At 35.2% G+C, this 15,580-nt stretch overlaps 1 protein-coding gene and 1 long non-coding RNA gene across 10 annotated transcripts in view; one reads left to right on the top strand and one right to left on the bottom strand.

The window, feature by feature from the left end:
- The window catches only part of LOC311295151 (uncharacterized protein), a 37,489-nt gene extending 27,097 nt beyond the window's left edge, over window positions 1-10,392 (bottom strand). For 4 of the 9 annotated variants that reach the window (XR_014628196.1, XM_084416367.1, XM_084416363.1 and 1 more), the window contains exons 1-3: window positions 9,964-10,386; window positions 9,206-9,307; window positions 16-180 (exon numbers count right to left, since the gene is read on the bottom strand). The gene's annotated coding sequence lies outside the window, so the exon portion shown is untranslated. Of the gene's footprint in view, window positions 1-15; window positions 181-4,536; window positions 5,208-6,942; window positions 8,900-9,205; window positions 9,308-9,963 lie in introns of those variants that run through there. The other 5 variants (XR_014628195.1, XM_084416364.1, XM_084416365.1 and 2 more) reach the window with 4 other exon arrangements.
- Window positions 1,000-4,025, top strand: LOC311295153. The gene is made up of 3 exons (XR_014628200.1): window positions 1,000-1,621; window positions 1,869-2,035; window positions 2,255-4,025. It is a non-coding gene; the product is annotated as an uncharacterized lncRNA (long non-coding RNA).
- Window positions 10,393-15,580: the final 5,188 nt, after the last annotated feature.

Raw genomic sequence — 15,580 nt, forward strand, 5'->3', positions numbered from 1 at the left:
TGTGTATTTACTGACCTGATCTCTGTTTTCTGTTGGAGATCAGACTGATGCATTCACTTCTTTCTTTATCATTTTAGAACGGGACGGTCAGTCTACTTCACAGCCAGTCTCAGTGTATCTGATAGTGTTGATCTCTGCTGGATCTCTGATGATTGTTGCTGTAGTCGTGATCTTCTGCATCTGCAGGAAACACAAACAAACAGACCCAAAAGGCAAGTGTGTTACCTACTGCTTTTAAACAAGTATTAAATATACCCTCCGGCCTGTTTCACAGACAAGGGTTTAGATTACGCAAGGATTAGGCCTTAGTTCAATTAGCACATTTAAGTTGCTTTTATAATCATGCCTTAGAAAGAAACATTACTGGTGTGCATCTTGAGACAAAACAATGGCACTGACATATTTTAAGATATGACAGTGCAAGTTGCTTTCAGTTAAAACATCTCAAACATGCATTTTAGTCTGGGACTAGGCTTAAGCCTCGTCTGTGAAACTATCAACTGATAGCCCTAATGATCATAAGGTGAACACCCTCTAGTTCCTTTTCATTGAAATAAACCAAAATAATATGTGACGTTACTGAGTTATGTACATAATGGCACACGAAGTACAAACAGAAATGCCATCTCAGTGAATCCAAATAACACCGGTCTACACTTTATTAGAAGTCGTCTGCTTCAGAGATAAAATGTGCTATTAATTATGTATGTTGATGTGCTAAATTCAAATATGACAGTGAGAACAAGTGATTGGCTACTGTTTCCAAGATATTTAAGTTTTTACGTTTTACATCTGTATATTGTGTAGATACTTGTCGCCTGTCATAGATTCAGTCAAAGATTTAAGAATGGTTAAAGAATGTCTTTCTAAATGTAATGATATAATTGTTGTTGTTCAAACAGATCAGACTTGTGAAGATGAGATCATTTACACAGAGCCAACGTTCCACAAACGAAAAGCACAGAAATCGGTAAGATCATACTAGTTTACGTTCGGGGTCTCTATCACTTCAGCAGATTTAAACACTGACTCAAGTCACATATTGCTCAGTACACTCACACAGGATATTATTACATATTTCCACTGATGTCATACATCCTGTGAACATACTTCATGTAACTGTCACAGTGTTTGAGAAGATGATAAAGTAAGAATGTTTAACGGAATCAGGGTTCCATTCATAGCTTTTCTTTGAAATTTAAAACAAAACTGAAACAAGAGTGTGTGTGACAGCTGATCTGTTTCACTAACATCCTGAACACATTTACTTTAGCGCTGTTAGCAGCTAAACACAAAAACTCTTCTAAATCTCCAACGTAGCTGAACATTAAACACACAAATATTTTCCTTTACTAACAGACACATTAAATACAAGTTCATTTCAACATTTACTCTCCAGCTGGAGTATCTAATCACTGATGCTGTGAACATTGACCACATTACTTGCACTTCAGCGAAATCCTTTGTGTGAAATCAGGAAGTCACATGCTTCAAGGCCAAATAAATGGGTCACAGATCTGTTGTGAGGGGGTTACAGACAGCAGGGCAAAACTAATAAAAAAAAATAAAAAAAAATTGTGCCAAATATTGGACTATAAATAGACTCATCAACCTGTAAAAGGTAAGGATGTTTTCCATATCTTTTGTTGTTGATGTCAAAAGGCTGTGTCCAATCTAACTCTGGCAGAGTGTCACAAACAGCCGCAGTCTGGGCTAAATCAAGCACAGATATTGCCTCTTCTGAATTGTTTCTCATACATTTTTATGAAAACAATTTTTTTTTTTTTTTTTTTTTTTTAAAGTTACAGCAAGGTTAGACCCATGTTTAGATTTCACTGTATTCGGTGAATTATTTCTTTTGATTTCAGTCAGTCAGCTTTATCCGTCTATGGGAAAATGCGCTGATGGATGTTCATTAAAAGAAGAGTGGATCTGCCGCATTACAATGAAATTCAGTTCTGGTTCACGTGTCTTCCAAATACCCTGAATTCTCTAGAACACCTTTTCATTCATGAAACACTTCACTTGGCTAGAGGTAATATATATTTAGCTTAATATAAACATGTGCAGTTCATGCTAATATTACTATGTCAATATTTGATTTGAATAAAACTCCCTTACCCATGAAAGATGCACAATTTTGTAATGTGACGTCATTATTTGATGTCCTGTGTAAAAACCACCAATATAGATGAATCATTTTTTTAAAGATATATCTAGTGATTGTGTTTTTTTTTTTGTTTTTTTTTTACAGAATGTTAAAGAAGAGGACCACACAGAGTACGCACCTGTCGCCATGAGAAGATCAGATCCAGCTTTTGATAACCTTATCTGAGTCTATGGGGACTGTGAATCACACATGTAGCACACATTAAAATCTATTGATGACATTATATTCAAACTTCAGATTTTTATTCTAACCAAGGCATTTAACAATTTTAGACTGGTTTAACTGAGTATTATTTGGAAATCCCAGCAGACACACAGCAGGATCACTCTGAGGGGTTTGAAAGAGAGATATTCAGAGATGGATTCATGAAGGGCTAAAGAATTATTCTCATAACTTTACCAATCATCAAAACTGTATGAATCAATTAAGCATTTTAAAGTTCGACTCTTAACGCCTCACAATCCAGCCTGTGCATTTACATCTCCCTTTTGTCTTTCTCTTTCTCTCTTTACACCACATAAATGTGGTTTGACCTGATGGGTGGACAAATATCACGTGGCATTACTGTAAGTTAGTATTGTTTCAGGAAGCTTCAATGCTCCACGTATTGATTTTCCTAAACACCACACTTTCTTTGCAGTCACGTGACTACTTCACCTTTCCTGTAAGGATGTGTGACGACGGGTTATGGACGTTCAAGTCTAATTTAACACACACACACACACACACACCACATGATGGCGCTGTTTTAGACACTCCTAATGCTTTGAAAGTTTTCATGAAACTTTCATCGCTTTAAAATGCTTTGTTTCTCCATTCCTAATCGGAAGTGTGTGGTTGTTGTCAGTTTTTGTCTGTCAATAAAATGTGGTTGAAGGGCATTTTTTTTCCCATTACTGTTTAGATGAAACTAGTTTGACTTCTGCTTTACAAAAAAAAAAAAAAAACAGTTTTTATAACGTAGGCCTACTGAAAATCAATGCTGTTTGACTGAATGACTGAACATAACATTCATTCCAAGGCAAAAAAACAAAACAGTAATTACAGATTTTGTAGCTGCACATTTTGTCAAAATTGTATTGTTGCTATAAGACAGGTAGGTTTAGCGATGTTATAGCATTGTTACAGAGTTTGTCTTTGTGTGCAAGTTTCTGCCATCATGTGACTGATATTAAATTGACTCAATATTAAAAGGTTATCTCACCTAAATATTAAAATGGCCATAATTCACTCACCCTCATGTCGGTCCAATCCACACCTGTAAGACTTATTATTAGAGAGCAACAGATAATCAGCTCTATCAATATCCTTGACTGAAATTTACACGTTTCTTTTTTTGAGTTAATTTTATGATATTGATTTAATTGATAAATATCTCTATCTGGTGGGTTTTTTAAGGAAATGCATCAGAGCACTGTGAACTCAACAGGAAACAATGTTCACAGGAAAACGGACTAATGTGTAAATAACATTATTCTTGTGAACAGCAACTTTTGTGATATTCAGGGGTTCGGAAAGAATAATCAAACTGCCAAAGTCACGTGATTTCAGTGAACGAGGCTTCGTTCCGTCAGAGCTTTGAATGGCTGCCGCTATGGGCGATGATCTCTGTGAACCCATGAGTGTCTCTATGTCATTTTTATATATCGTTGGCATTTGATTACACATTTTTATAATAAAAATATAGAGTTGTAGTTCATGGTCTTTTGTTTTGATTAACCAAGCTCTCCATAAAACAAGCAAAACAATGGTATTGGCATTATATGATTAGTTCATATTCTGTAATAGTTTACCTTCAACGTTTACAATGGGTTTATAGAAGGTGTTTTATGCCTGTTTGGACTGAGTTTTTGTTGCATTTACACTGTTGTGACCAGCAGGGGTCGCCAGCGTGTGGAGATTCGAACGCTTTGAAACAGTGAATCATTTTTCGAATCAGTTTGTTCAATTGATTCAGTTTCAAAAAGCTCCTTAATTTCTCCCAACACTAGTCTATAATGAACTAAATAAGACATCTACTTGAAAAGTGCGCTGCCTCCTGATGCCCGTTTATAATAATAACTAACTCAATTAAAGACAGACTTCTTTTGTTTATTAGGTTAACAAAAAAAAAAAAACTTTTTACAGAGAGATACTGTGGTGAATCACACCAGCTAAACACACCAGGAAAGTACTATAAAAATATTTTTTTCTACAGATCATAAAGATTGTAGGTCTGGATAATATGTCATAATGTAACATGAAAACAAACAGCAGAAGAACATCATTGATTCTCACTTTCACTCATCAGACAAACAGTGGACAAAAACACACATCCTGATTTCTCCACACACACACATTTTTCACCATAATTATGACTCAAATAATAGCATTTCATTTTTTATTCAAAATATTGCTTTGGCTTTCAAAAATACATTTTTATATATCATGCCGGTAATGTGGTATTTGCCTATAAGAATAACATTATTGACCAAAATTATGCATTGCTAAACCATATACTGCAACTGACATGCAATCATATTTCCCCGTATCAGCCTACAACTGAAATGGTTCCTACTATAAAATCATAATTTTATATGTGATCTTTACAGAGTCATTTCTGAGTGGTGTGTGATATAACAGTTTTACTGTATTAAGAATCACTAATAACAGCTGGAGAAAGTTTAGAGAGACACAGATTCCATCCGCTATAAGTGAATCATGTTTTAATATTAATCACCACATACAGTAAAGATGGAAAGATTTTCTTGACCCACATAAACTGCTTAAAAGGCACTTTTTTCCCAAGGCTAATGTAAAGATAAGGAAAACTAAGGAAAATGTCTAATATTCAGCCCAGAATGCAAACAATATCTTACAAAAAAAAGTGTTAGGAAAACTACAATATTTGCCTTTACTTCTAACTGATTTGTGGTAAAATGACTTCTTTAAACATTTACCTGACAAATAAAAATATCACGTGACATGAGGTTATTTACATATTAATTGACACCAGATGAAAGACAAATCCAAAAATAGGAACAAGAGAGCAAGATATCTGCCAAAAGAACCAATGAATAATATAAGTTGACAAGCTGAAGTTACTTATAAAGTAGACCACATAATTAAGTAAAGTGATATTTTTCTACAAGACAAACACAAAATACAATAATAAAAAAAAAAAAACTGAAAAGAGACACAAGATGGAAAAACAGACAAATAACGTCTCCTCGTAAAAAAAAAAAATTAGCACCTCATAAAACGTTACAGATGTTTTGTTCTACATTGTAACACTCCTGCTGACAAACATCACATCTAGTATTTCACAGGTTTACTGCCATAGTAAAAACTTTTAATGCAGCCTGTATCATATATGGGTCGAGTTACAGGCATTGAATAGAATAAATGCTCCCAACAAGGTGCTTCACCATAAGATAAGTCGATGAATTTCTAAGCTTATTAAGGCAGGTTTTGGTTCCAGAGCCACTAAGAGTTGGTAAACCATTGTTTTCTGATCAAGGTGCATAACCAAGGGTTAGAGTTAGTGGTTAAATTAGAAACATTAACAATAAGGACACAAGACATTTCCAGTTACAGCAACATTTCCAGTAAAAACACCTACAGTGTCAAAAATGCAGACTGTTAAGAGCACTTGTGGTTATACAATGTATTTTCTTACTTTGAATTTTTGTCTTGTTTTCCACAACTAATATCTAAAAGTTGTGTAAGGGTCATGTTCTGTGTCGAGCATGTTTCATTTGTTCTAGTTTTCCCGCTTGTTTGATTACCGTCTGTTGCCTTGGTTACTGGTTAGAGTCACACCTGTTTCTCTGATTATCTGATTACCTCTGATTACCTGAGTCCTTATATGGAGTGTTTATTTACACTTACTGGCGGAGAGTATTTACATTTACATTTATTCATTTAGCTGACGCTTTTATCCAAAGTGACTTACAATTGCTATATATGTCAGAGGTCGCACGCCTCTGGAGCAACTAGGGGTTAAGTGTCTTGCTCAGGGACACATTGGTGGATTCGAACCTGGGTCTCTCACACCAAAGGCATGTGTCTTATCCATTGCGCCACACTACCCCTTTTTTTACACTAACCAGTGCCCACCAGTGTCTGATTGGGCCAGAGAAAAGCCCAAAAACAGCTGTAACCTGTCAGAAGCAGTGGCGTAGTAAGGCACGTTGTGAATACTTTTTGATCCGATCGACCCAAGTTTGAATCCGCCTTTAGCCAAACTCGTTCTACTTCCTTTTCCGATCACATATCAGATTGGAAAGGTGTTTGATTTCAATAAATATTAAGAAAATATGTGTAAAAAAGTTTAATTCCTCCCGGTTATTTTATAATAAAGTGTTTATCGGGTAGGTGTATGGAGGGCTTTATTGTCCCAATAAGGCGGCATTTATTTAATAAATATAATAATTTACACTCAGTAGGTCTATGTTATTATTGCATACTGTTTTATAATGTACTAAAATACAGAGGAGCAAACAGTATCTAACTCCTAAAAAATCTAAATTAAGTGTGTTAATGCTTAAAATAAGGGGAATATCTGTCAGATCTGTTCTTCTTGAATTAAGTTTATTTTTCTGACCCTATAGGGAGACGCACTTAATGTGTATGATTTTTTTTATTTTATTTTTTACAAAACAAGACCTTTATCTAAAGTAATTTTGCTTCTTAACTAAATGTATCTTGATTTAATGGAAAACAAGACAAACATATATATATATATATATATATATATATATATATATATATATATATATATATATATATATATATATATATATATATATATATATAATTTTTTTATCTTGAGAGTTATTTGTGGAAATGCAGTTAGTTCTATCTGTGTGGATTTAAACAGACAGGAAATAATAATTCACATGCCAAATCACTGTTTCAGTCTGGATCACTGTAGCTGCTTTAAACCTCTATAGGATATATTTAAAAACATCAAGCACTCGCTGATCTTTTAACACGTTAGTTATTCTATCACTCATATGCTACATAATGCTAAGGGGCAGATTTACTAAACAGGGCAAATTAGCACAAGAGTGAAATTCCAAAGATGCGCCGAAAGTTCTGCTCATGATCTACTGTCAATACGCAAATTAAACAACACAGACCCAGTCAGATCATTTCCATAAAGACCAACACAATCTACCAGCTAGCGTCTGGTTTAAGACGTGCTTTTTTGGGAGGTTAATAATGGCGCACACACCAGTACATTGATGAGTGCAAACCTTAGTAAATCACCTTGAGTGATTCATTTAAATATTGGGGCAAGGTTCGTGACTTGATTAATCGAGACTGTTATCCTAGATGATGCCTGTAAACGCGTAATGTACTGTCTTTATAAAGTATCTTCTTATTAAACTGTCTGTACATTTACAAAGTTCTCAATAACTCGGTTTGCATGTAGGGACCCTCATTATGCTACCGTGATAGTGTGAGGCTATTTTGAGCCTTGTTAGTAGTATTAACTAGCGATTTACCTTTACTTACTCTGTGCCCCATACACTAGCGTTATAAGCTAATCTGATTTTAGAGATAAAACTCTTTACATTCGATTTTGATGAAAACACATCCCAGGGAACGATCGACTCGGTAACCATGTGTTAAAGGGTAACTAAACCCCTGGGGCTCATTCTTCGTACGTCGCTAACTCAGTTAGCTGGATTTGATTGTTGGCGATTTGGCATGATCTTGGATCGTTTGGTTCTTCGAAGCTCATCCTGGACTTGCTGTCATAGCAACAGCTGCGCAATCTTAAACCTGCTCGGGAGCAGGCTTATTTCATGTAAACAGGATTAGATCGCGGCTTCATAAGCAGAGCTGATACGGGAAGTCCAGCGCAGTGCGATAGTGCACTTTCTGAGATGTTTTTTTTTTCTCGTGACTCGTGAGATTGTCGTTTACATTATTAAATTGTTGGAAACGCACATTTATTTTCGACTTGTCGGAGTCTGGCTTTAAATACAGCACAAACTGTTTGCATTGCCCTAAGATTATTTGCGAGTGGCTAATTCCTTTATAGTACATTTGTGAAATTTGCTTTTTGAAAAAAAAAAAAAAAAAAGGGATTATATGATGTCACCCTATCAATATATCTTACCGGCAATTTTATAAAAGCCCTCTTTTAAGGACATGGTCGATAAATGTCCGGGGAACACTATTAATGAAACTATTCATGTACTCCTGTAGTATATATTGCAAAAAAACGCAACGCAATACCATTTGCGGTACAGTAAGTGCATGAATTCGACGTGTTAAATTCTTTATGTGCGGCTCAATAAGTTTGCAAAGATAAGACATTCCTTACGCGGAAAATCTGTATCTTTCATACAAGTAACTATCAGGAAAGGCAAGGGGATTTTGTCTGGCTAAAAACTCTTTCTTTACGAAGTGCTCGTCTAACAATTTGTGCTGAGATGTCCACCGGATTTAGAAGAAAAGGTGAAGTCATTGCAACAGACACTTGGAATAAGTTACGTAACCTATATGTTTCTTTGCTCACAGCTGATTGGTCAAACTTCAGTCTGAGATGTCGAATCCAGAACATAACCTGCCCCGGAGCAGGTTAGCCGTGCAGCGTAAGATACCATGGCAACGAACACCGATTAAAGCCGAGCTACTTTCATAGTACCTAAAACCCAGGGTTGGCGGAAACTAAACTGAAGCATAGCTGGCTAGCCACCTAAACCGGCTTCGTGGTATAGGCCCCAGGTATCACTGGAACATAAACAGACGGGGACCAATTTGCAATTAATATAAAGTTTCTGACAGTGTACGTGTGTGACATTGAGGCAGTAGCCAATGACAGCACTAGGAGTAAAAGCTGCAGGATTGTGTTCGAGTATACAAATATGTACGAGTATCACACGAATTTGACAACTTGTTAAATCTTGTGAATTATTAAGACTTTCAGACTATGTTTGTACTGATTGGGCTATGGGTTTTGTGAGAAAAGTTTTAAGAAACAACAAATGCTTGATAAATGTTTGATTTAGGGTTAAAACCAACACATACTGTACACACCATTGTGAATATTTGCCTTTGCAGCTGTCCGTCTCCTCCGTTTACTTCTCCTCCAACAATAATGGGCTGACTGAGTCCGAAAGGCTCTTTTGGTCTTTTCAGCTGAAAAAACAGAAAAGAAAATATCATTATGTATAATATATAGGATTATTTAAAGGAACAAGTACTGATTTACCTTACAAACATTGGATGTTACATTATAAAGCATTAAAAGCATGGCAAGTGTTGTGGTTAATATGCATTTACAACAAATATCACTTTAAAACTATCAATACTGAGGTAAAAGCATGGTCAGTTTTGTGATTACTGTCCTTTGCTACACCAATCACAGTAAAACTAAGGTTACTGAGGTTTAAAGCATGGTAAGTTTTACTGTCTTTTTACTACACTTATCACAGTAAAACTAATGTTAATGTGGTAAAAGCATGGTAAGTTTTACTGTCTTTTTACTACACTTATCACAGTAAAACTAATGTTAATGTGGTAAAAGCATGGTAAGTGTTGTTTTTACTGTGCTTCTACTACAAATACAACTTTGGAACTATTTGTACTATTTTTAATCTGATATGAATATCTAGGCCTATAGCACGTCACGTGACAGGCAGTGTTTAATCACCCTATTTTGAATTAGAAAGCAATGAAACGCAAAGTCTCCGTGGAGATGGCAGATATAATGGCAGATTAATATCGACAAACAGAAAAGACATTATATCAATCACACATTATTAGGACAGCGTATTTACGTATTTACTACTTACCAACATCTGACACACGTGAACTGATGCCAAATATCGCGATGTGTTCGGAACGAGACTTCTTCAGCGCGATTTCTTACTAATAAAATATAATTTAAAAAATATCAATAAACAGCAAAGCAATCCAGCTTCCCTGGCAATAAGACCGAAATAATAATATTAAAAAATACATAAACCATGTTAAGATAAGATCTCGTGATGCTGATTAAACAGCTTCTCTGCTGCAGCCGACAGGAAGAAAGAATCGTGATGTGATCACGAAAGCCGCTTCCCATTGAAAATACATTAGTTTAAAAAACGTGCTACGAAAATAACGAAATAAACGTGTCCGTGGCACGAATCAATAGATTAAATTACGTGACCATCACGAACTGACGTGAGACTGGGTGTGTGAGACCAAGATGGCTCCTGCATGCTTAGTCACAGTATGATGGGACCAGTGCCAAAAGTTATTGTCACATGACAATATATGACGAGTGGATAGTGCCACGGATAACATACCGAAGTCGACAGTTGTGTACTTTTACGTGACAGAAGATGGGGTACGTCGCACCCTATTTTTTTACAGTCTATGGTATGTCATTAATGTCATCTCTGAATGGTTTACGAACATAATATTTAAAAAAAAAAAAAAATTCACTCACTTTCTACTGGATATGAGGACTATGCAAATTATACACCATCAAAGTCACAACTTTTTGCACAATTATTATCAACAACTTTAAAGTTCAACAGATAAATTCATTAATTGTAATCTATAAACATATTGTTCTGGAACATGTAATTCTGAGTTTTTACTTTTGAAGGTGGCAATAATTTTAATTAACACAGTTGACCATAAAGGGGCGAATACACAATATGAACCTATTCACGATATTGTTTACATGGAGAAGGTGACAAGAAAGTATTTTAATAGCCGATTATTTTCAAGAAATCAACAATACCCAGGGGGCAAAACCCCTGTTTTTTAGGAAACCAGACATGGGCTGCTGTAAAAGGTTGTCATATAAAAATGAAATCTATGATGTCTGAGGATCACAACCTGGGTGGACAACCCGGTCAACAAGCTGCTGGAAACTTGTAATTAGGGTCAAAACAATGCTACCTCAAATTCTGCTTTAACTCCCCGGAATCACACAGATATGCTAAAAAGGTTTAATTATATTCATGAATCCTGAGCCATATCTCCCTGATACTTTATGCTAGAAACAAAGCTGAGCACACCTTTTAAGAGTGGAAGATAAGCTTTCATCTGATGCCTTGATTGTACATGTAATTATAATGTAAGAGTTAACAATGCCTCTTAATTCATAGGTAGGCAAAAAAAAGAAGAAAAAAATATTGAACATTCCATTTGTAATCGTTAGCATTCTTTTCCCTTTGTTGTTGTTAAAATAAACAAATTACCATGTGAAGTTAACTTTTACTAGATGAAATCATATTTTAATCATTTTCACTAACCAGACAGTCCTCATGGCCCGCAACACATTTAGAGGGAATTCAATTTCAAGCCTATAATAGCCTGTCAATTCAAACAAGATCCAAGAAAGAAGTTTACCATTAATGATGTTAATTGTATACTGCTCTGTTTCTATATGTACAGTATATCGTTTGCATATTTATGCAATATCTATTATTTGTATTGCAATGTCTAGTATTTCTAATATTCTTTCACAAGTGGGATAGCTTTTTTTATTCTATCGAAGAAAACAATAAAGGATTTTGGGTTAGGCTGGTTACTGTTCAATCCAGGTGTTTGGAGTGTGAGACAAAGGTACTGACAACTAAATGTTGAAAGACTAAAACACATGTGTGGAGTAGGTTTAAACGTATTTACTGGTTAAAACTGTTACATTAAGTAGCCATTTGTACCAAAAAAAAACAAAAAAAAACGATTAATGAAACTGACAAACAGATTACAATTCAGGGTGTTAACTAATTTCTGTAATAATGTTTATACAGTTTGTTTAGCTGTTTTCGGAGTCGCTGCTGCTGTCGCTGCTCTAGTGTTTCAGCATGCTGTGTCCTATTTGGTTGCCAACCCCTGGCAACGGCATCCTATGTAGCATGAGCAGTTCTTCTGACAACCTTTAACCAGAGATGGGCACAAATACATCAAAAAGTATTTAATTACAAATAACAAATACTTACTCATCAAATGTATTTAAATAAAATAAAAATGTACTGCTATGAAAAAAGTATTTAATGAAAATAAAAGTAATTTGTCATTTGAAAATACAAAAATACAAAAAAAAATGTAAGTGTGGTGTTAGGTACATGTAAGAGTCTAGAATATTGCAATATTATTGTTTAGTGCAGAAGATGCGCTTTTAACGTACATGTTGCCACATACTGTCATATTAAAAGATAATTACGCATATAACACAAAATTTGTATTATATTACACAAAAACTAGTTAACGCTGATGTGAGGGTGTTTCTAATAGCGCGGCTGTGACAAACTTGACAACTTTCTCTCTTCCGACTGCCATCTATTTTTTTTTTACTCTTTTTGAAAGTTGTTCTTTTGCTATTTGAGCAAGTTGGAACACAAAAAAATATATTTAATGTAGTCTTTCATTCACTGCTATAGAAGTTAACCCAACTATGATGCCTTCCACTTCTGAGAAACCCAAAAATGTGAACAGGGTCAATAGGATGTGTCACATCATGTGATTTACTTGCCAAAAACTGTGATAGGCAATTTGGTAGTCCTATTTGTATTTTATGTCTATGGTCCTAGGGATAGTTCACCCAAAAATGAAAATTAGCCTATGATTTACATGATTTTGTTTTATTGATTAAAAAAAAAAAAATGGATAAAATAACACCATTGTAAACATACTCGTGTGTGCTGACTTCGAGGGGACCGTGATCCTGCCTGAAAAGAGAATAAGCTTAGGCCTATTCACGAAACAAACGGGTTCAGGCACGTCAGATCAGCCGGTCGCAGGTCGAGCTGTTCCACTAAACTAAACGCGTTCACCTCACGCCACGGCAGCACACACTCTCCACTGCTGATAGCCCACACAAACACAGTGATGGGGACATCGATCTCTCTTTTTCTTTTCTGACACTAAACATCGCTAATTAAATCGTGAGAAATTGATAATGCGTGGATTGAGGAAGGGTATTACATGCCGTTTGAGGCGTCGATGAGACTAGCGATGCCTGCACAGTGTGTGCATCTACAGCTCTGATTTGGACTGACTTACTGTAAGTAAATAATGTCTTCAGTCGTTGTCCCTCCTTGCTATTCGACATGACGGCAATATTTTGAAAAGACTTGCTTGTTCCGTTATATTATCCGGGTTAAGTTTGCACCAGGCTAGACTCTAACGTAGCAAACGTTACTCACCGGGACACCTGGCTAACCCACTCATTCTCCTCCAAGCACTTATAACTCTTTGAGTGCCATGGCTCCCCTCTCTCACGCCTGACCGGTTAAAAATTGTAGGGCTGTGGTCCATAAAGAATTTGATGGTTTCCCACATCCTCAGTCGTTCTCCAAATAGCCATAATACAGTAGGAATCTAGCAGAGTATGGGTTGCGAGTTCCTCTTATGACGTCATCACCCAGTAACTGAAAAAACACGCTATCTCTGAAGAAACCCCAATAAATGTTATTTTAACGCATTTTAAGTCAGAAATAATTAAATATATACATATAGAGCACTTTAATTTACACATTAATTGGTTGTGGTGGTTAACCTGCAACTTTAACCCTCAGACGGTCTTCGTTTCGGAGTCACATCCTGGGCCTTCCCGGTCAGAAGTGACCGGAGGCCTAAAAATGAAACTTCCTCCATCCCAGTAAAACCAATGCAATTTATTTTTGTTCTATAATATTTATTCTTTTTAATTTTGTATTTTGAGATCATTTTATTGAATTTATTAATATTTATGCAATATTTACGGTCTATTTTTGGCATTGAAAATAATTTAAAAATTTATATAAATATATGTATTTAAAAAAAAAAAAATTATACAGTATTTTAGTTTAATATAGAGTCTAGGCCTTCAAAAAAAAATGTTTGAAGCAGATTAGCACCATCTGGTGAGAGTATGGAGAGAAAGCGTAGGAGCATGGTGTAACCACTAGATGGCATCTACAGTTCTCTATGGAGAGGCATGTGAATTCCCCAGCTGTTTATGGACACATTTACTTTTTTTTTTTACAGAATTTGTAACAAAAAATGCAATTCATTCAATTATTGTAACACTTTTTGTAAAATAATATTAATTTTTTTTTTTTTTTTTTTTTTTTTTCCCATTCATTTTCTATGGGGGTCATTTTTGACCGAAGACCACAAGTGTGACTATTTTTTTTACGACCACTTAGCATGCTCGAATCATGACCTCAAATTTTTTTTTGTGTGCACATACCTAATGCCATACAAGTCACCAAGTTTCGTAACATTCCAATGAAGCTGTGATTTTTAAAAATTCAAAACAGATTTTTTGTAATCAAAATTTATTGGTGTTTATGTGTATAAAAGTGTGTGTGTATGTGTGTGTGTGTGGGTGGGTGTGTCTTTTTTGTACTCTTGATGTTGTAGAGTGTCACCCCTTTACAGCGGTGTACTTTTTTTTAGGATTGAGGCCGATTTGTAGATTGTACACACAAAAATTCTGAGAATTTTTTTTTTTTTGTCAATTTCCCATTCATTTCCTATGGGTCGGTCATTTTTGACCGAAGACCAAAATCGTCACTATTTTTTTTACAACCACTTAGCATGCTCGGATCATGACCTCAATTTTTTTTTGTATTCACATACCTAATGCCATAAAAGTCATAAAAGTTTCATAACATTCCGATGAAGCTGTGATTTTTAAAAATTCAAAACAGAAAATTTGTCGGTCAGAAATGACCAAGGACCGTCTGAGCAGAATTTGAGGTAGCATTGTTTTGACCCTTATTACAAGTTTCCAGCAGCTTGTTGACCAGGTTGTCCACCCAGGTTGTGATCCTCAGACATCATAGATTTCATTTCTATATGACAACCTTTTACAGCAGCCCATGTCTGCTAAACCCCCTTTGCCCCCTGGGTACCATGAAAAAATATATGACAGGGAAATAGTCTTTTAGTCACAAAATGCAAAACAATGTAGGTAAATGTTTAAATGTTCAAAACTAGGGCTGTCAGTGTCGACTATTTTATTTATATATTTTTTGGTCATAATGATAGATCTGAAGTGAACAATAGCCTTTAGTATGACTTAAATACATATTACAAATGAAGCAATATAACTGGTTCAAATAAAGTATTAAAAGTAATTATTTTATTTTATTTAACAACACTATTATAATACACGAAGAAATATATAAACAATGGACATAGGCTATGTATATTATGTACAAATGCCAACAGAGGGCGCAAGAGGGCTGAAGATAATTGTTAAACTTTACATTAAGAGCAGTAGACCACTACGGTGACGCATTGCTGCCACATACATATTATTTTTTTCCCTCAATTATGTCATAATAAAAATATCTTATGTCGTTTTAACGTCATCTTTTCTTGTAATAACGAGATGCTATGTCGTTAAAACAACATCTTTTTTTTGCCTTAATAAGGACATGTGTAGTCATGTAGCCTACAAAATATTCCTTTATCCAC

Source organism: Rutilus rutilus, assembly GCF_951802725.1.
Source record: "Rutilus rutilus genome assembly, chromosome: 8".
Lineage (NCBI taxonomy): Eukaryota > Metazoa > Chordata > Actinopteri > Cypriniformes > Leuciscidae > Rutilus > Rutilus rutilus.